Here is a 17,121-nt window from a genome sequence, read left to right as displayed (position 1 = left end):
ATGCACTCCTGGATGGATGGGCACTCGGGTCGCTTCCACGTCTTTGCGATTGTGAATTGTGCCCTAACTGTCACCCTAACCCTTACCCAGCCCGTCTCCACTGCCCCTGCCTGACGCACTCCTCCCCGGCCAGGCCCGTCACTGTCCTGGGCCCCCGCCTGACCGGCTCCTCCCCGCCCGGCCTGTCACCGTCCTCTGCCCCTGCCTGACATGCTCCTTCCCGCCCGCCCGGCCTCTCACCGTCCTCGGCCCCTGCCTGACCGGCTCCTCCGTCGCCTGGGCCTTCCAAGGGCTTGGTGTGGACGCTGCTTCCAGGAAGCCCTCCAGAAACCCGGCAGCAGGGTGGCCGCAGCAGTCTCCAGCAGCCGTCCCTAAGTCGCGTGAGTGCGGGGGACGTGCCCCCGCTGTGCCGCGGGGGCCCAGCCTGGTGTCTTCCCTGAGGCCCTGCGGCTGGCTGCCGGCTGGGCTGCCCCTCCCCGCAAGGGGAGAGCCGCGGAGGTGGGGACCGCCTCCTGATGGGGACGTACACGCAGCTCTCCACGTCGGATTCCGGGGCTCTCTGTCCTGCCCGAAGGCCCAGCTGGCCTGCGGGTCCTTAGAGTGGCAAAAACATCCGAAAACTGAGATTGAGGGTCCGGTGGGTGTCTGCACTTTTGTGCTGGGCACCCCAGGGAGGCCCGGGGGCTGGCTGGACAACGTGGTCTGCTGGGCGGGGGGGTTGGAGGAGCAACTGATGCCCTTTGCACTTCGGGTAGCAAGAGTCTGAGGTGTCTCTGAGCCCTGTGCCCTGTGGGGGGGGGCGGGGGGGAGGAGGAGGAGGAGGAGGAGGAGGAGGAGGAGGTGGGAAGGGCCGGGGCCTGCAGTCCTGTTCCCGGGGTGGCACGGCAAGTGGCCTCTTCCACAGGCTGCTTGGCCTGGGCTCCCTGCACCTGGGCCTTTGGAGGACCGGCCCTGTGCTTGCCAACACTTCCTGCAGGGACCCAGAGCTGGGAGGTGGCATCTCTCAGCCCTGGGTCGGGCAGAGCCCCAGCAGGCCATGCCCACAACCTCTCTCAGCACCGGTCCCCCAGAAGGCTCCTTTGGGACCAGGATTCTCTTGCGGTGACTCTTTAAGGTCTGGCCCCTGGATGGAGGGGCACCAGGAGTAGAGGAGCAGGAAGGGGAAGGGGGTGGCCATGCGAGGGGACACTTTGAGGCCGAGTCCCAGCTTCAGCCTGATCCTCCTGGGAACCCCGCTCTGAGACAAGGAGCCGGGCTTCGCATTCCCACAGCAGCCAGTCGTGGGCTGAGGACACCTGGGGCGTTGGGAACTCCCTGGCTTCTCCTTGGTTTAACATCTGGAGCTGCTTGTGAATCGCGCCGCCACACACACCCGAGCGCAGGTGTCTTCCGCACAGACTGCGGGCCTCGCTCTTCTGAATGCCGCTAGCTCGCCACCCACCCACGGGTGAACCTGGTCAGGGTGCTTTCTCTAAGGGGCAGACTCTTTTCCGGGCGGGCTACCGGTGTCTCTGTTTGCTCGTTTCTTTCTTCCATTTCGGGAAAGTCTTCCTTGCTGGGTGTGGAAATCTCCTATGCCTTCCCTCGCCTATTCTGTCAGCTTTCAAATTCTCTTTCAGTTGCCACCCTCACAGATGGATTAGGAAACTCTTTCCGGTGCACTCATTAGTGAAATGACCTCCAGGAAGCTGGAATCCAATATCTAATGGCCGATTTTTAGCGAGTCCACACGCCAGGGTGGTCGGGGTCCAATGCAGCCCCGGCCAGGCCCAGGCCCCTTGGACTGGGCCACAGGAGGACACGGAGGAGGGTCCCGGCCCCCACGAAGCGGTGCCGGCAGTTCTCCACGGGCTTGGGCGTTTTCCAGAGGTAGGAGATGGAGGGGACTGATTTCTTCAGCGCCCCCCAAACCACGCCACCCCACCCCACCCATGGGACACATCCCCAGAGAGAGACACCCCATACACTGGCTGTGCCCCAGCCCTGGCCCGGGGGAATAGGCGGCAGCCCACCCACAGGGCGAGGGGGGGGAGCGCAGCTGAAAGGGGTTGTGGGGGAGGGCGGCCCCTGGCTGGGGTCAAAGGGCGAGCGTCCCGCGCGTGCGCAGTCAGCGGCAGGCAGCGACGCGCTGGGGGTGGGCAGCGGGTAGGTGAAGGAGGCCGGGCGAGGAGACGAGGGAGGCTGGGAGGGCTCCACCTTGGCGAGTCCAGCCGTGGAGGCGCATCTTGTGTGAGTGTGAGTGAGTGTGAGTGTGTGTGTGTGTGTATACAGAGACAGCCCCCCGCCCCGCCCTGCCCCGCCCCGCCCCGCCCATCACCCCCGTCCCTGGGAGCCCGCGGGACCCGGCCGGCGAACTCAACCGGCCCGGCCCGGCGCGGGGCCTGGGGCGGGAGGCGGCGGCGGGGAAGCCCAGAGAGGCTCGGCTTCTTGAGCGGGGCAGGGGCGCCCTCCGCCGCCGTCTAGGGCCACACCACCCTGAACGCCCCCGATCTCGTCTGGTCTCGGAAGCTAAGCAGGGTCGGGCCCGGTTAGTACTTGGATGGGAGACCGCCTGGGAATACCGGGTGCCACAGGCTGCTGCTTTTTTTTTTTTTTTTTTTTGCCTCTTGTTCTGTCCCCTTTCTGGGAGCGCGGCGGCGGCCCGGGGTGGGGGTCACCCCCACCCTCAGCGCCCGCCCGCGGTGCCTGGCGCCCCAGCCCGCACCGTGGGGCCTCCTCTTGTCCCAAGCCGCGACACCGCCGCCACGCGGCAGCATGCGTGGCATCTGGACTGTCAGGTCTCAGACCAAAGGTCTGCTCTGTGGGAACCGACACGCTGGAGGAAACCTTGAGAGTCTGAGAGGGGAGGGAGTTCCAGAAGAAGGCCAGGATGTCATTTTGAGGGAGTATGTGACCAGAACTCGTCCCGTTGCTTTTGGGGTTCTATGGGCTACACGCAGGAATCTTTGGTGGTGGCACCTGATGTTGGGGGATCCGGAGTCACACCCAGACCTGCTCCACAGGCCTCCTTTTACTTTTCTCTTCGGATTCATTATTTTTAAAAAGTGTCTCTTACCTCTAGGATTGCATTTTCTTTTCTCTCTCTCTTCAAGCAGATGATGGGAGTACAAGTATTCAGGTGACATGTGTTGCCCGTGCCCCCCTCCCCCCTGTGTTCTTTTTTTTTTTTTTTTTGAGACAGAGTCTCGTTTTGCTGCCCAGGCTAGAGTGAGTGCCATGGCGTCAGCCTAGCTCACAGCAACCTCAATCTCCGGGCTCAAGCAATCCTGCTGCCTCAGCCTCCCGAGTAGTTGGGACTACAGGCATGCACCACCACGCCCGGCTGTGTTTTTCTATATATATTAGTTGGCCAATTAATTTCTTTCTATTTTTAGTAGAGACGGGGTCTCGCTCTTGCTCAGGCTGGTTTCGAACTCCTGACCTGGAGCAATCCGCCCGCCTCGGCCTCCCAGAGAGCTAGGATTACAGGCGTGAGCCACCGCGCCCGGCCCCCCCTGTGTTCTTATTCATATACCTCTCATGTTGTTCCAGCGTATTGTGGGGGTACCAATGTTAAGGTCGGGTGCCTTGCCCTCTCCAAGCCTCCCCCCTCGGGTCAGAGCTTCAAGTGCGCCCATCCCCCAGTCGGTGCGCACCCACCCCATGCCTAATGGATGTGTATGCCCCTCCCCTCCCCCCACACGCCCGACACCCACCCGATGAAGGTGATTCCTCTCTGTCCACTTAGGCGTCCATCCGTTCGTACCAATTTGCTGGTGAGCGCGCTCACGTGGTGCTCGTGTGTCCATTCTTGGGATACCTGGCCTACTGGAACGGGTTCCAGCTCTGGCCAGGAGAACACGAGAGGCGCCCTCTCACCGCTGCTCCTCACAGCCGAATGGCACTCCGTGGTGTCCACGCGCCACATTTTATTCATGCACTCCTGGATGGATGGGCACTCGGGTCGCTTCCACGTCTTTGCGATTGTGAATTGTGCCCTAACTGTCACCCTAACCCTTACCCAGCCCGTCTCCACTGCCCCTGCCTGACGCACTCCTCCCCGGCCAGGCCCGTCACTGTCCTGGGCCCCCGCCTGACCGGCTCCTCCCCGCCCGGCCTGTCACCGTCCTCTGCCCCTGCCTGACATGCTCCTTCCCGCCCGCCCGGCCTCTCACCGTCCTCGGCCCCTGCCTGACCGGCTCCTCCGTCGCCTGGGCCTTCCAAGGGCTTGGTGTGGACGCTGCTTCCAGGAAGCCCTCCAGAAACCCGGCAGCAGGGTGGCCGCAGCAGTCTCCAGCAGCCGTCCCTAAGTCGCGTGAGTGCGGGGGACGTGCCCCCGCTGTGCCGCGGGGGCCCAGCCTGGTGTCTTCCCTGAGGCCCTGCGGCTGGCTGCCGGCTGGGCTGCCCCTCCCCGCAAGGGGAGAGCCGCGGAGGTGGGGACCGCCTCCTGATGGGGACGTACACGCAGCTCTCCACGTCGGATTCCGGGGCTCTCTGTCCTGCCCGAAGGCCCAGCTGGCCTGCGGGTCCTTAGAGTGGCAAAAACATCCGAAAACTGAGATTGAGGGTCCGGTGGGTGTCTGCACTTTTGTGCTGGGCACCCCAGGGAGGCCCGGGGGCTGGCTGGACAACGTGGTCTGCTGGGCGGGGGGGTTGGAGGAGCAACTGATGCCCTTTGCACTTCGGGTAGCAAGAGTCTGAGGTGTCTCTGAGCCCTGTGCCCTGTGGGGGGGGGCGGGGGGGAGGAGGAGGAGGAGGAGGAGGAGGAGGAGGAGGAGGAGGAGGTGGGAAGGGCCGGGGCCTGCAGTCCTGTTCCCGGGGTGGCACGGCAAGTGGCCTCTTCCACAGGCTGCTTGGCCTGGGCTCCCTGCACCTGGGCCTTTGGAGGACCGGCCCTGTGCTTGCCAACACTTCCTGCAGGGACCCAGAGCTGGGAGGTGGCATCTCTCAGCCCTGGGTCGGGCAGAGCCCCAGCAGGCCATGCCCACAACCTCTCTCAGCACCGGTCCCCCAGAAGGCTCCTTTGGGACCAGGATTCTCTTGCGGTGACTCTTTAAGGTCTGGCCCCTGGATGGAGGGGCACCAGGAGTAGAGGAGCAGGAAGGGGAAGGGGGTGGCCATGCGAGGGGACACTTTGAGGCCGAGTCCCAGCTTCAGCCTGATCCTCCTGGGAACCCCGCTCTGAGACAAGGAGCCGGGCTTCGCATTCCCACAGCAGCCAGTCGTGGGCTGAGGACACCTGGGGCGTTGGGAACTCCCTGGCTTCTCCTTGGTTTAACATCTGGAGCTGCTTGTGAATCGCGCCGCCACACACACCCGAGCGCAGGTGTCTTCCGCACAGACTGCGGGCCTCGCTCTTCTGAATGCCGCTAGCTCGCCACCCACCCACGGGTGAACCTGGTCAGGGTGCTTTCTCTAAGGGGCAGACTCTTTTCCGGGCGGGCTACCGGTGTCTCTGTTTGCTCGTTTCTTTCTTCCATTTCGGGAAAGTCTTCCTTGCTGGGTGTGGAAATCTCCTATGCCTTCCCTCGCCTATTCTGTCAGCTTTCAAATTCTCTTTCAGTTGCCACCCTCACAGATGGATTAGGAAACTCTTTCCGGTGCACTCATTAGTGAAATGACCTCCAGGAAGCTGGAATCCAATATCTAATGGCCGATTTTTAGCGAGTCCACACGCCAGGGTGGTCGGGGTCCAATGCAGCCCCGGCCAGGCCCAGGCCCCTTGGACTGGGCCACAGGAGGACACGGAGGAGGGTCCCGGCCCCCACGAAGCGGTGCCGGCAGTTCTCCACGGGCTTGGGCGTTTTCCAGAGGTAGGAGATGGAGGGGACTGATTTCTTCAGCGCCCCCCAAACCACGCCACCCCACCCCACCCATGGGACACATCCCCAGAGAGAGACGCCCCATACACTGGCTGTGCCCCAGCCCTGGCCCGGGGGAATAGGCGGCAGCCCACCCACAGGGCGAGGGGGGGGGCGCAGCTGAAAGGGGTTGTGGGGGAGGGCGGCCCCTGGCTGGGGTCAAAGGGCGAGCGTCCCGCGCGTGCGCAGTCAGCGGCAGGCAGCGACGCGCTGGGGGTGGGCAGCGGGTAGGTGAAGGAGGCCGGGCGAGGAGACGAGGGAGGCTGGGAGGGCTCCACCTTGGCGAGTCCAGCCGTGGAGGCGCATCTTGTGTGAGTGTGAGTGAGTGTGAGTGTGTGTGTGTGTGTATACAGAGACAGCCCCCCGCCCCGCCCCGCCCCGCCCCGCCCCGCCCATCACCCCCGTCCCTGGGAGCCCGCGGGACCCGGCCGGCGAACTCAACCGGCCCGGCCCGGCGCGGGGCCTGGGGCGGGAGGCGGCGGCGGGGAAGCCCAGAGAGGCTCGGCTTCTTGAGCGGGGCAGGGGCGCCCTCCGCCGCCGTCTAGGGCCACACCACCCTGAACGCCCCCGATCTCGTCTGGTCTCGGAAGCTAAGCAGGGTCGGGCCCGGTTAGTACTTGGATGGGAGACCGCCTGGGAATACCGGGTGCCACAGGCTGCTGCTTTTTTTTTTTTTTTTTTTTTGCCTCTTGTTCTGTCCCCTTTCTGGGAGCGCGGCGGCGGCCCGGGGTGGGGGTCACCCCCACCCTCAGCGCCCGCCCGCGGTGCCTGGCGCCCCAGCCCGCACCGTGGGGCCTCCTCTTGTCCCAAGCCGCGACACCGCCGCCACGCGGCAGCATGCGTGGCATCTGGACTGTCAGGTCTCAGACCAAAGGTCTGCTCTGTGGGAACCGACACGCTGGAGGAAACCTTGAGAGTCTGAGAGGGGAGGGAGTTCCAGAAGAAGGCCAGGATGTCATTTTGAGGGAGTATGTGACCAGAACTCGTCCCGTTGCTTTTGGGGTTCTATGGGCTACACGCAGGAATCTTTGGTGGTGGCACCTGATGTTGGGGGATCCGGAGTCACACCCAGACCTGCTCCACAGGCCTCCTTTTACTTTTCTCTTCGGATTCATTATTTTTAAAAAGTGTCTCTTACCTCTAGGATTGCATTTTCTTTTCTCTCTCTCTTCAAGCAGATGATGGGAGTACAAGTATTCAGGTGACATGTGTTGCCCGTGCCCCCCTCCCCCCTGTGTTCTTTTTTTTTTTTTTTTTTGAGACAGAGTCTCGTTTTGCTGCCCAGGCTAGAGTGAGTGCCATGGCGTCAGCCTAGCTCACAGCAACCTCAATCTCCGGGCTCAAGCAATCCTGCTGCCTCAGCCTCCCGAGTAGTTGGGACTACAGGCATGCACCACCACGCCCGGCTGTGTTTTTCTATATATATTAGTTGGCCAATTAATTTCTTTCTATTTTTAGTAGAGACGGGGTCTCGCTCTTGCTCAGGCTGGTTTCGAACTCCTGACCTGGAGCAATCCGCCCGCCTCGGCCTCCCAGAGAGCTAGGATTACAGGCGTGAGCCACCGCGCCCGGCCCCCCCTGTGTTCTTATTCATATACCTCTCATGTTGTTCCAGCGTATTGTGGGGGTACCAATGTTAAGGTCGGGTGCCTTGCCCTCTCCAAGCCTCCCCCCTCGGGTCAGAGCTTCAAGTGCGCCCATCCCCCAGTCGGTGCGCACCCACCCCATGCCTAATGGATGTGTATGCCCCTCCCCTCCCCCCACACGCCCGACACCCACCCGATGAAGGTGATTCCTCTCTGTCCACTTAGGCGTCCATCCGTTCGTACCAATTTGCTGGTGAGCGCGCTCACGTGGTGCTCGTGTGTCCATTCTTGGGATACCTGGCCTACTGGAACGGGTTCCAGCTCTGGCCAGGAGAACACGAGAGGCGCCCTCTCACCGCTGCTCCTCACAGCCGAATGGCACTCCGTGGTGTCCACGCGCCACATTTTATTCATGCACTCCTGGATGGATGGGCACTCGGGTCGCTTCCACGTCTTTGCGATTGTGAATTGTGCCCTAACTGTCACCCTAACCCTTACCCAGCCCGTCTCCACTGCCCCTGCCTGACGCACTCCTCCCCGGCCAGGCCCGTCACTGTCCTGGGCCCCCGCCTGACCGGCTCCTCCCCGCCCGGCCTGTCACCGTCCTCTGCCCCTGCCTGACATGCTCCTTCCCGCCCGCCCGGCCTCTCACCGTCCTCGGCCCCTGCCTGACCGGCTCCTCCGTCGCCTGGGCCTTCCAAGGGCTTGGTGTGGACGCTGCTTCCAGGAAGCCCTCCAGAAACCCGGCAGCAGGGTGGCCGCAGCAGTCTCCAGCAGCCGTCCCTAAGTCGCGTGAGTGCGGGGGACGTGCCCCCGCTGTGCCGCGGGGGCCCAGCCTGGTGTCTTCCCTGAGGCCCTGCGGCTGGCTGCCGGCTGGGCTGCCCCTCCCCGCAAGGGGAGAGCCGCGGAGGTGGGGACCGCCTCCTGATGGGGACGTACACGCAGCTCTCCACGTCGGATTCCGGGGCTCTCTGTCCTGCCCGAAGGCCCAGCTGGCCTGCGGGTCCTTAGAGTGGCAAAAACATCCGAAAACTGAGATTGAGGGTCCGGTGGGTGTCTGCACTTTTGTGCTGGGCACCCCAGGGAGGCCCGGGGGCTGGCTGGACAACGTGGTCTGCTGGGCGGGGGGGTTGGAGGAGCAACTGATGCCCTTTGCACTTCGGGTAGCAAGAGTCTGAGGTGTCTCTGAGCCCTGTGCCCTGTGGGGGGGGGGCGGGGGGGAGGAGGAGGAGGAGGAGGAGGAGGAGGAGGAGGTGGGAAGGGCCGGGGCCTGCAGTCCTGTTCCCGGGGTGGCACGGCAAGTGGCCTCTTCCACAGGCTGCTTGGCCTGGGCTCCCTGCACCTGGGCCTTTGGAGGACCGGCCCTGTGCTTGCCAACACTTCCTGCAGGGACCCAGAGCTGGGAGGTGGCATCTCTCAGCCCTGGGTCGGGCAGAGCCCCAGCAGGCCATGCCCACAACCTCTCTCAGCACCGGTCCCCCAGAAGGCTCCTTTGGGACCAGGATTCTCTTCCGGTGACTCTTTAAGGTCTGGCCCCTGGATGGAGGGGCACCAGGAGTAGAGGAGCAGGAAGGGGAAGGGGGTGGCCATGCGAGGGGACACTTTGAGGCCGAGTCCCAGCTTCAGCCTGATCCTCCTGGGAACCCCGCTCTGAGACAAGGAGCCGGGCTTCGCATTCCCACAGCAGCCAGTCGTGGGCTGAGGACACCTGGGGCGTTGGGAACTCCCTGGCTTCTCCTTGGTTTAACATCTGGAGCTGCTTGTGAATCGCGCCGCCACACACACCCGAGCGCAGGTGTCTTCCGCACAGACTGCGGGCCTCGCTCTTCTGAATGCCGCTAGCTCGCCACCCACCCACGGGTGAACCTGGTCAGGGTGCTTTCTCTAAGGGGCAGACTCTTTTCCGGGCGGGCTACCGGTGTCTCTGTTTGCTCGTTTCTTTCTTCCATTTCGGGAAAGTCTTCCTTGCTGGGTGTGGAAATCTCCTATGCCTTCCCTCGCCTATTCTGTCAGCTTTCAAATTCTCTTTCAGTTGCCACCCTCACAGATGGATTAGGAAACTCTTTCCGGTGCACTCATTAGTGAAATGACCTCCAGGAAGCTGGAATCCAATATCTAATGGCCGATTTTTAGCGAGTCCACACGCCAGGGTGGTCGGGGTCCAATGCAGCCCCGGCCAGGCCCAGGCCCCTTGGACTGGGCCACAGGAGGACACGGAGGAGGGTCCCGGCCCCCACGAAGCGGTGCCGGCAGTTCTCCACGGGCTTGGGCGTTTTCCAGAGGTAGGAGATGGAGGGGACTGATTTCTTCAGCGCCCCCCAAACCACGCCACCCCACCCCACCCATGGGACACATCCCCAGAGAGAGACGCCCCATACACTGGCTGTGCCCCAGCCCTGGCCCGGGGGAATAGGCGGCAGCCCACCCACAGGGCGAGGGGGGGGGCGCAGCTGAAAGGGGTTGTGGGGGAGGGCGGCCCCTGGCTGGGGTCAAAGGGCGAGCGTCCCGCGCGTGCGCAGTCAGCGGCAGGCAGCGACGCGCTGGGGGTGGGCAGCGGGTAGGTGAAGGAGGCCGGGCGAGGAGACGAGGGAGGCTGGGAGGGCTCCACCTTGGCGAGTCCAGCCGTGGAGGCGCATCTTGTGTGAGTGTGAGTGAGTGTGAGTGTGTGTGTGTGTGTATACAGAGACAGCCCCCCGCCCCGCCCCGCCCCGCCCCGCCCCGCCCATCACCCCCGTCCCTGGGAGCCCGCGGGACCCGGCCGGCGAACTCAACCGGCCCGGCCCGGCGCGGGGCCTGGGGCGGGAGGCGGCGGCGGGGAAGCCCAGAGAGGCTCGGCTTCTTGAGCGGGGCAGGGGCGCCCTCCGCCGCCGTCTAGGGCCACACCACCCTGAACGCCCCCGATCTCGTCTGGTCTCGGAAGCTAAGCAGGGTCGGGCCCGGTTAGTACTTGGATGGGAGACCGCCTGGGAATACCGGGTGCCACAGGCTGCTGCTTTTTTTTTTTTTTTTTTTTTGCCTCTTGTTCTGTCCCCTTTCTGGGAGCGCGGCGGCGGCCCGGGGTGGGGGTCACCCCCACCCTCAGCGCCCGCCCGCGGTGCCTGGCGCCCCAGCCCGCACCGTGGGGCCTCCTCTTGTCCCAAGCCGCGACACCGCCGCCACGCGGCAGCATGCGTGGCATCTGGACTGTCAGGTCTCAGACCAAAGGTCTGCTCTGTGGGAACCGACACGCTGGAGGAAACCTTGAGAGTCTGAGAGGGGAGGGAGTTCCAGAAGAAGGCCAGGATGTCATTTTGAGGGAGTATGTGACCAGAACTCGTCCCGTTGCTTTTGGGGTTCTATGGGCTACACGCAGGAATCTTTGGTGGTGGCACCTGATGTTGGGGGATCCGGAGTCACACCCAGACCTGCTCCACAGGCCTCCTTTTACTTTTCTCTTCGGATTCATTATTTTTAAAAAGTGTCTCTTACCTCTAGGATTGCATTTTCTTTTCTCTCTCTCTTCAAGCAGATGATGGGAGTACAAGTATTCAGGTGACATGTGTTGCCCGTGCCCCCCTCCCCCCTGTGTTCTTTTTTTTTTTTTTTTTTGAGACAGAGTCTCGTTTTGCTGCCCAGGCTAGAGTGAGTGCCATGGCGTCAGCCTAGCTCACAGCAACCTCAATCTCCGGGCTCAAGCAATCCTGCTGCCTCAGCCTCCCGAGTAGTTGGGACTACAGGCATGCACCACCACGCCCGGCTGTGTTTTTCTATATATATTAGTTGGCCAATTAATTTCTTTCTATTTTTAGTAGAGACGGGGTCTCGCTCTTGCTCAGGCTGGTTTCGAACTCCTGACCTGGAGCAATCCGCCCGCCTCGGCCTCCCAGAGAGCTAGGATTACAGGCGTGAGCCACCGCGCCCGGCCCCCCCTGTGTTCTTATTCATATACCTCTCATGTTGTTCCAGCGTATTGTGGGGGTACCAATGTTAAGGTCGGGTGCCTTGCCCTCTCCAAGCCTCCCCCCTCGGGTCAGAGCTTCAAGTGCGCCCATCCCCCAGTCGGTGCGCACCCACCCCATGCCTAATGGATGTGTATGCCCCTCCCCTCCCCCCACACGCCCGACACCCACCCGATGAAGGTGATTCCTCTCTGTCCACTTAGGCGTCCATCCGTTCGTACCAATTTGCTGGTGAGCGCGCTCACGTGGTGCTCGTGTGTCCATTCTTGGGATACCTGGCCTACTGGAACGGGTTCCAGCTCTGGCCAGGAGAACACGAGAGGCGCCCTCTCACCGCTGCTCCTCACAGCCGAATGGCACTCCGTGGTGTCCACGCGCCACATTTTATTCATGCACTCCTGGATGGATGGGCACTCGGGTCGCTTCCACGTCTTTGCGATTGTGAATTGTGCCCTAACTGTCACCCTAACCCTTACCCAGCCCGTCTCCACTGCCCCTGCCTGACGCACTCCTCCCCGGCCAGGCCCGTCACTGTCCTGGGCCCCCGCCTGACCGGCTCCTCCCCGCCCGGCCTGTCACCGTCCTCTGCCCCTGCCTGACATGCTCCTTCCCGCCCGCCCGGCCTCTCACCGTCCTCGGCCCCTGCCTGACCGGCTCCTCCGTCGCCTGGGCCTTCCAAGGGCTTGGTGTGGACGCTGCTTCCAGGAAGCCCTCCAGAAACCCGGCAGCAGGGTGGCCGCAGCAGTCTCCAGCAGCCGTCCCTAAGTCGCGTGAGTGCGGGGGACGTGCCCCCGCTGTGCCGCGGGGGCCCAGCCTGGTGTCTTCCCTGAGGCCCTGCGGCTGGCTGCCGGCTGGGCTGCCCCTCCCCGCAAGGGGAGAGCCGCGGAGGTGGGGACCGCCTCCTGATGGGGACGTACACGCAGCTCTCCACGTCGGATTCCGGGGCTCTCTGTCCTGCCCGAAGGCCCAGCTGGCCTGCGGGTCCTTAGAGTGGCAAAAACATCCGAAAACTGAGATTGAGGGTCCGGTGGGTGTCTGCACTTTTGTGCTGGGCACCCCAGGGAGGCCCGGGGGCTGGCTGGACAACGTGGTCTGCTGGGCGGGGGGGTTGGAGGAGCAACTGATGCCCTTTGCACTTCGGGTAGCAAGAGTCTGAGGTGTCTCTGAGCCCTGTGCCCTGTGGGGGGGGGCGGGGGGGAGGAGGAGGAGGAGGAGGAGGAGGAGGAGGAGGTGGGAAGGGCCGGGGCCTGCAGTCCTGTTCCCGGGGTGGCACGGCAAGTGGCCTCTTCCACAGGCTGCTTGGCCTGGGCTCCCTGCACCTGGGCCTTTGGAGGACCGGCCCTGTGCTTGCCAACACTTCCTGCAGGGACCCAGAGCTGGGAGGTGGCATCTCTCAGCCCTGGGTCGGGCAGAGCCCCAGCAGGCCATGCCCACAACCTCTCTCAGCACCGGTCCCCCAGAAGGCTCCTTTGGGACCAGGATTCTCTTCCGGTGACTCTTTAAGGTCTGGCCCCTGGATGGAGGGGCACCAGGAGTAGAGGAGCAGGAAGGGGAAGGGGGTGGCCATGCGAGGGGACACTTTGAGGCCGAGTCCCAGCTTCAGCCTGATCCTCCTGGGAACCCCGCTCTGAGACAAGGAGCCGGGCTTCGCATTCCCACAGCAGCCAGTCGTGGGCTGAGGACACCTGGGGCGTTGGGAACTCCCTGGCTTCTCCTTGGTTTAACATCTGGAGCTGCTTGTGAATCGCGCCGCCACACACACCCGAGCGCAGGTGTCTTCCGCACAGACTGCGGGCCTCGCTCTTCTGAATGCCGCTAGCTCGCCACCCACCCACGGGTGAACCTGGTCAGGGTGCTTTCTCTAAGGGGCAGACTCTTTTCCGGGCGGGCTACCGGTGTCTCTGTTTGCTCGTTTCTTTCTTCCATTTCGGGAAAGTCTTCCTTGCTGGGTGTGGAAATCTCCTATGCCTTCCCTCGCCTATTCTGTCAGCTTTCAAATTCTCTTTCAGTTGCCACCCTCACAGATGGATTAGGAAACTCTTTCCGGTGCACTCATTAGTGAAATGACCTCCAGGAAGCTGGAATCCAATATCTAATGGCCGATTTTTAGCGAGTCCACACGCCAGGGTGGTCGGGGTCCAATGCAGCCCCGGCCAGGCCCAGGCCCCTTGGACTGGGCCACAGGAGGACACGGAGGAGGGTCCCGGCCCCCACGAAGCGGTGCCGGCAGTTCTCCACGGGCTTGGGCGTTTTCCAGAGGTAGGAGATGGAGGGGACTGATTTCTTCAGCGCCCCCCAAACCACGCCACCCCACCCCACCCATGGGACACATCCCCAGAGAGAGACACCCCATACACTGGCTGTGCCCCAGCCCTGGCCCGGGGGAATAGGCGGCAGCCCACCCACAGGGCGAGGGGGGGGAGCGCAGCTGAAAGGGGTTGTGGGGGAGGGCGGCCCCTGGCTGGGGTCAAAGGGCGAGCGTCCCGCGCGTGCGCAGTCAGCGGCAGGCAGCGACGCGCTGGGGGTGGGCAGCGGGTAGGTGAAGGAGGCCGGGCGAGGAGACGAGGGAGGCTGGGAGGGCTCCACCTTGGCGAGTCCAGCCGTGGAGGCGCATCTTGTGTGAGTGTGAGTGAGTGTGAGTGTGTGTGTGTGTGTATACAGAGACAGCCCCCCGCCCCGCCCCGCCCCGCCCCGCCCCGCCCATCACCCCCGTCCCTGGGAGCCCGCGGGACCCGGCCGGCGAACTCAACCGGCCCGGCCCGGCGCGGGGCCTGGGGCGGGAGGCGGCGGCGGGGAAGCCCAGAGAGGCTCGGCTTCTTGAGCGGGGCAGGGGCGCCCTCCGCCGCCGTCTAGGGCCACACCACCCTGAACGCCCCCGATCTCGTCTGGTCTCGGAAGCTAAGCAGGGTCGGGCCCGGTTAGTACTTGGATGGGAGACCGCCTGGGAATACCGGGTGCCACAGGCTGCTGCTTTTTTTTTTTTTTTTTTTTTTGCCTCTTGTTCTGTCCCCTTTCTGGGAGCGCGGCGGCGGCCCGGGGTGGGGGTCACCCCCACCCTCAGCGCCCGCCCGCGGTGCCTGGCGCCCCAGCCCGCACCGTGGGGCCTCCTCTTGTCCCAAGCCGCGACACCGCCGCCACGCGGCAGCATGCGTGGCATCTGGACTGTCAGGTCTCAGACCAAAGGTCTGCTCTGTGGGAACCGACACGCTGGAGGAAACCTTGAGAGTCTGAGAGGGGAGGGAGTTCCAGAAGAAGGCCAGGATGTCATTTTGAGGGAGTATGTGACCAGAACTCGTCCCGTTGCTTTTGGGGTTCTATGGGCTACACGCAGGAATCTTTGGTGGTGGCACCTGATGTTGGGGGATCCGGAGTCACACCCAGACCTGCTCCACAGGCCTCCTTTTACTTTTCTCTTCGGATTCATTATTTTTAAAAAGTGTCTCTTACCTCTAGGATTGCATTTTCTTTTCTCTCTCTCTTCAAGCAGATGATGGGAGTACAAGTATTCAGGTGACATGTGTTGCCCGTGCCCCCCTCCCCCCTGTGTTCTTTTTTTTTTTTTTTTTTGAGACAGAGTCTCGTTTTGCTGCCCAGGCTAGAGTGAGTGCCATGGCGTCAGCCTAGCTCACAGCAACCTCAATCTCCGGGCTCAAGCAATCCTGCTGCCTCAGCCTCCCGAGTAGTTGGGACTACAGGCATGCACCACCACGCCCGGCTGTGTTTTTCTATATATATTAGTTGGCCAATTAATTTCTTTCTATTTTTAGTAGAGACGGGGTCTCGCTCTTGCTCAGGCTGGTTTCGAACTCCTGACCTGGAGCAATCCGCCCGCCTCGGCCTCCCAGAGAGCTAGGATTACAGGCGTGAGCCACCGCGCCCGGCCCCCCCTGTGTTCTTATTCATATACCTCTCATGTTGTTCCAGCGTATTGTGGGGGTACCAATGTTAAGGTCGGGTGCCTTGCCCTCTCCAAGCCTCCCCCCTCGGGTCAGAGCTTCAAGTGCGCCCATCCCCCAGTCGGTGCGCACCCACCCCATGCCTAATGGATGTGTATGCCCCTCCCCTCCCCCCACACGCCCGACACCCACCCGATGAAGGTGATTCCTCTCTGTCCACTTAGGCGTCCATCCGTTCGTACCAATTTGCTGGTGAGCGCGCTCACGTGGTGCTCGTGTGTCCATTCTTGGGATACCTGGCCTACTGGAACGGGTTCCAGCTCTGGCCAGGAGAACACGAGAGGCGCCCTCTCACCGCTGCTCCTCACAGCCGAATGGCACTCCGTGGTGTCCACGCGCCACATTTTATTCATGCACTCCTGGATGGATGGGCACTCGGGTCGCTTCCACGTCTTTGCGATTGTGAATTGTGCCCTAACTGTCACCCTAACCCTTACCCAGCCCGTCTCCACTGCCCCTGCCTGACGCACTCCTCCCCGGCCAGGCCCGTCACTGTCCTGGGCCCCCGCCTGACCGGCTCCTCCCCGCCCGGCCTGTCACCGTCCTCTGCCCCTGCCTGACATGCTCCTTCCCGCCCGCCCGGCCTCTCACCGTCCTCGGCCCCTGCCTGACCGGCTCCTCCGTCGCCTGGGCCTTCCAAGGGCTTGGTGTGGACGCTGCTTCCAGGAAGCCCTCCAGAAACCCGGCAGCAGGGTGGCCGCAGCAGTCTCCAGCAGCCGTCCCTAAGTCGCGTGAGTGCGGGGGACGTGCCCCCGCTGTGCCGCGGGGGCCCAGCCTGGTGTCTTCCCTGAGGCCCTGCGGCTGGCTGCCGGCTGGGCTGCCCCTCCCCGCAAGGGGAGAGCCGCGGAGGTGGGGACCGCCTCCTGATGGGGACGTACACGCAGCTCTCCACGTCGGATTCCGGGGCTCTCTGTCCTGCCCGAAGGCCCAGCTGGCCTGCGGGTCCTTAGAGTGGCAAAAACATCCGAAAACTGAGATTGAGGGTCCGGTGGGTGTCTGCACTTTTGTGCTGGGCACCCCAGGGAGGCCCGGGGGCTGGCTGGACAACGTGGTCTGCTGGGCGGGGGGGTTGGAGGAGCAACTGATGCCCTTTGCACTTCGGGTAGCAAGAGTCTGAGGTGTCTCTGAGCCCTGTGCCCTGTGGGGGGGGGCGGGGGGGAGGAGGAGGAGGAGGAGGAGGAGGAGGAGGAGGTGGGAAGGGCCGGGGCCTGCAGTCCTGTTCCCGGGGTGGCACGGCAAGTGGCCTCTTCCACAGGCTGCTTGGCCTGGGCTCCCTGCACCTGGGCCTTTGGAGGACCGGCCCTGTGCTTGCCAACACTTCCTGCAGGGACCCAGAGCTGGGAGGTGGCATCTCTCAGCCCTGGGTCGGGCAGAGCCCCAGCAGGCCATGCCCACAACCTCTCTCAGCACCGGTCCCCCAGAAGGCTCCTTTGGGACCAGGATTCTCTTGCGGTGACTCTTTAAGGTCTGGCCCCTGGATGGAGGGGCACCAGGAGTAGAGGAGCAGGAAGGGGAAGGGGGTGGCCATGCGAGGGGACACTTTGAGGCCGAGTCCCAGCTTCAGCCTGATCCTCCTGGGAACCCCGCTCTGAGACAAGGAGCCGGGCTTCGCATTCCCACAGCAGCCAGTCGTGGGCTGAGGACACCTGGGGCGTTGGGAACTCCCTGGCTTCTCCTTGGTTTAACATCTGGAGCTGCTTGTGAATCGCGCCGCCACACACACCCGAGCGCAGGTGTCTTCCGCACAGACTGCGGGCCTCGCTCTTCTGAATGCCGCTAGCTCGCCACCCACCCACGGGTG

General features: G+C 63.4%; 4 non-coding genes across 4 annotated transcripts; all 4 read left to right on the top strand.

Moving 5' to 3' along the window:
* Window positions 1–2,457: 2,457 nt before the first annotated feature.
* On the top strand, window positions 2,458–2,576 carry LOC142866767 (5S ribosomal RNA). Its single transcript, XR_012916597.1, has one exon. It is a non-coding gene; the product is annotated as a 5S ribosomal RNA (ribosomal RNA).
* A 3,803-nt stretch (window positions 2,577–6,379) lies between these two features.
* On the top strand, window positions 6,380–6,498 carry LOC142866766 (5S ribosomal RNA). The gene has a single exon (XR_012916596.1). It is a non-coding gene; the product is annotated as a 5S ribosomal RNA (ribosomal RNA).
* A 3,797-nt stretch (window positions 6,499–10,295) lies between these two features.
* Window positions 10,296–10,414, top strand: LOC142866765 (5S ribosomal RNA). Its single transcript, XR_012916595.1, has one exon. It is a non-coding gene; the product is annotated as a 5S ribosomal RNA (ribosomal RNA).
* Window positions 10,415–14,211: 3,797 nt separating this feature from the next.
* Window positions 14,212–14,330, top strand: LOC142866764 (5S ribosomal RNA). Its single transcript, XR_012916594.1, has one exon. It is a non-coding gene; the product is annotated as a 5S ribosomal RNA (ribosomal RNA).
* Window positions 14,331–17,121: the final 2,791 nt, after the last annotated feature.

Source organism: Microcebus murinus, unplaced genomic scaffold (genome assembly GCF_040939455.1).
Source record: "Microcebus murinus isolate Inina unplaced genomic scaffold, M.murinus_Inina_mat1.0 scaf007_hap2_Mmur4.0, whole genome shotgun sequence".
Classification (NCBI taxonomy): domain Eukaryota; kingdom Metazoa; phylum Chordata; class Mammalia; order Primates; family Cheirogaleidae; genus Microcebus; species Microcebus murinus.
This window is presented reverse-complemented; position numbering and strand designations above follow the sequence as displayed.